The sequence below is a fragment of the Poromitra crassiceps genome (genome assembly GCF_964638095.1).
Source record: "Poromitra crassiceps genome assembly, chromosome: 5".
In the NCBI taxonomy this organism is placed as follows: Eukaryota; Metazoa; Chordata; class Actinopteri; order Beryciformes; family Melamphaidae; genus Poromitra; species Poromitra crassiceps.
The window spans coordinates 53,449,747-53,453,795 of NC_139642.1; positions in this window are offsets into that span (position 1 = coordinate 53,449,747).

The following is a 4,049-nucleotide window of genomic DNA, read 5'->3' on the forward strand; positions in this document are numbered from 1 at the left end:
CCTAAAGTATCAGTGTGTTTGACCCCGGGTGCATCTCATGCGCTCTTGTCACCTAAAGTATCAGGCTGTGTTTGACCCCGGGTGCATCTCATGCCCTCTTGTCACCTAAAGTATCAGTGTGTTTGACTCCGGGTGCATCTCATGCGCTCTTGTCACCTAAAGTATCAGTGTGTTTGACCCCGGGTGCATCTCATGCCCTCTTGTCACCTAAAGTATCAGTGTGTTTGACCCCGGGTGCATCTCATGCCCTCTTGTCACCTAAAGTATCAGTGTGTTTGACCCCGGGTGCATCTCATGCCCTCTTGTCACCTAAAGTATCAGGCTGTGCTTGACCCCGGGTGCATCTCATGCCCTCTTGTCACCTAAAGTATCAGTGTGTTTGACTCCGGGTGCATCTCATGCCCTCTTGTCACCTAAAGTATCAGGCTGTGTTTGACCTCGGGTGCATCTCATGCCCTCTTGTCACCTAAAGTATCAGTGTGTTTGACCCCGGGTGCATCTCATGTGCTCTTGTCACCTAAAGTATCAGGCTGTGTTTGACCTCGGGTGCATCTCATGCCCTCTTGTCACCTAAAGTATCAGGCTGTGTTTGACCCCGGGTGCATCTCATGCCCTCTTGTCACCTAAAGTATCAGTGTGTTTGACCTCGGGTGCATCTCATGCCCTCTTGTCACCTAAAGTATCAGTGTGTTTGACCCCGGGTGCATCTCATGCGCTCTTGTCACCTAAAGTATCAGTGTGTTTGACCCCGGGTGCATCTCATGCGCTCTTGTCACCTAAAGTATCAGTGTGATTGACCCCGGGTGCATCTCATGCCCTCTTGTCACCTAAAGTATCAGTGTGTTTGACCTCGGGTGCATCTCATGCCCTCTTGTCACCTAAAGTATCAGTGTGTTTGACCTCGGGTGCATCTCATGCCCTCTTGTCACCTAAAGTATCAGTGTGTTTGACCCCGGGTGCATCTCATGCCCTCTTGTCACCTAAAGTATCAGGCTGTGTTTGACCCCGGGTGCATCTCATGCCCTCTTGTCACCTAAAGTATCAGTGTGTTTGACCCCGGGTGCATCTCATGCGCTCTTGTCACCTAAAGTATCAGTGTGTTTGACCCCGGGTGCATCTCATGCCCTCTTGTCACCTAAAGTATCAGTGTGTTTGACCTCGGGTGCATCTCATGCGCTCTTGTCACCTAAAGTATCAGGCTGTGTTTGACCTCGGGTGCATCTCATGCGCTCTTGTCACCTAAAGTATCAGGCTGTGTTTGACCTCGGGTGCATCTCATGCCCTCTTGTCACCTAAAGTATCAGTGTGTTTGACCTCGGGTGCATCTCATGCCCTCTTGTGACCTAAAGTATCAGTGTGTTTGACCTCGGGTGCATCTCATGCCCTCTTGTCACCTAAAGTATCAGTGTGTTTGACCCCGGGTGCATCTCATGCCCTCTTGTCACCTAAAGTATCAGTGTGTTTGACCTCGGGTGCATCTCATGCCCTCTTGTCACCTAAAGTATCAGTGTGTTTGACCTCGGGTGCATCTCATGCGCTCTTGTCACCTCGTCCACTTTCTATTTCTATAGTCAAACTGCAGATGTGTCTCCGGGATAACTTCCTCAAGCAGTTGAAATGAGGAGAGATGAAGTAACAAGACTGTACAGCCTTAGTGGCCGTTCACACCATACGCCGAAGCAACGCCAAAGTCACGCTGAAGCCACACTGAAACCACGCAGTTTCATTCCGGGCGTCCTTGTTAACAGGTGAGACCGTTCACACCAGCCGCACGCCACGCCACGCCACGCTGAAGCCACGCCAAAGCCGCACTGAAGCGATCGTTCAGGATTCAGTCCTATTTTCCAGGCGTGACGTGTGAAGCTCGAAGCTGCCAGGCATGAATTCAATGGGAGTTGTGGGCGGGTTCAAGGCGTGCCGAGGAGGCTCTGAGAGGAAAAGAGAAGGCTTCTTTTGTGAACGGTTAAGCGTCAGTCCTGCCTCAAGCTTCAGTTGTGCCTATGCTCTACCTATTGTGTGAACGTGCACTTATGACATTGAAATGAGGAGAGATGAAGTAACAAGACTCTACAGCCTTATGACATTGAATTTTTTGGAAGCGTCCCTGCCGGGAATCAAACATGCGGTCTCCCAGTTGAGAGCTTCACACTTTCATCCACCTGACAAAAAGTGGTGACTGTCCAACAATGCAATTCATAGAGCCCCTGTTATATATCACTGGGCTAAAAACGGTATTTTCGTGGAAAGATCTCAAATATGAACATTTCCGTGGATTCTATTAATGTACAATGCAGACATTTTATCCTGGCGATTGGGTTGTTTAAAGAGGATTTCACGCGGCGCGCTCCAAACGATAATGTTCGTGAAGATGCGTGCTGCGCCAGTTTTGGAGCAACGGAGGGCGGATATTTCACTCACATGGCGCCGAAATGTGGCACCTAAATCTGCATTGCAATTGGGTCCGGTTGTAAAGGTACCGGTACGATAGTGGGAGCAGGTTTCACTGCCTAGAGAGGAAGCACCAGTTTAGAGAAAAGTATTTTCAACTGTGGGTTAATCAAAGTCGACAGTTTATTCATAAGAAGAAGAAGAAGAAGGAGCTGTTTGTTCAGATCAGGATGGAATACATTTGATAATGGAGTCCCACCCTGGGTCAGGTCTAATGAAAGAATAGCTGAGTCTCATGTGAAGCCACCAGAAGTAGGTCGATCACTACCAACTGTACATGTATATCCCAGGTTACTAGTAATATACATTCCATTATGCATCATTATTCATGCACAACTGTCCCATCTCATCCCTTAGCATAGACAAACATCTGTGTGTGTGTGTGTGTGTGTGTGTGTGCGTGTGTGTGTGTGTGTGTGTTCATTTGGTGAGATAAAGGAGCCTAAAATGTAAGATATGGGAGCATAATTTATGAGAAAACTTTAAGAGCGCTCAGATCAACCACTTAATATGTATAATTAATTAAAATGGCCTCCTAGGGGTTTTCACCGGTAAAAGTAGGGTCCTTCCCAAAGAGACGGGCTGTTCCAGTTCTGCTTTCTGCGTAGGAATCAGTGGGCAAGCCCACCCGCGCTTCCCTCTGAGGATGCGGAAGTGAATTGAAAAGCGGTAGTTCCTCGAATGGCCACTAGGCGTCGGGCGCAGTAGGCATTCCCCCCCGTGTTAAAATGCCCGACTTTGTAACATGATTAAACGTCTTTCCAGTCAGGGGCAAAACACGGTTTTGGTCTATATAGCTAATTTCACCTTTTCATAACAACTGTAGGTAATATTTTTATATAACTCGCCCGTTTGGAGTAAAATAGATGATAGAAAAGGGGGTGATTGACAGATCGTCTGTCCAGTGATCACGCAGCTTGCCGATCACGGACCAATAGCAGGCGGAGCTGCGGCTCTGGGAAACTCCCATCTCATGTGAGGTGCGGAAGGACTCAACCCATTCCCTCCCACTCAGCTGACGAAAAATCTAGATGCTGACACGACACCCACCGTTTGAACTCTGCCAGGAAAATGAAACTTAATGGGATAGAGACATCCATATTATTTATGTCTATGGTAGGAATATGAAAGGAAAACACCTATTCAATTAATTTTCCTTACATGAAAGTAGTCAGGAGCAGGAGCACCCAACAGGCAATCAACCATAAATTAATTTGGGGTCCCACAACCTTACTTGAAGAGAACCCACTTTTTTTTTTTTTCCCCTTTGTTGCAGGGGGGTCTACCAAAGGGCACACTCTGACCTCATTCACCTTGTCATGAAAACGTCATTGCCTACAGTAGCTGTGTCTGTGCTGGTAAAATAGCACAGAAAGGTCATGGGAAATAGAAGTGATGTAATGGCATGCTGTGCAAAGTTGCCAGGCCTAAAGGAAGACAAAGTATCCAAAGCTCAAAGCACTGTGCATGTGTACAGAATTAAGCTATGAAATGTTATACCTATCCTGTGAAATAATTAATTAATAATTAATAATTAATCTACGTCACTTTGCTGCAGTGAAACTTCAGCAAAATCAGTACAGAGGATGAAGTATATTATG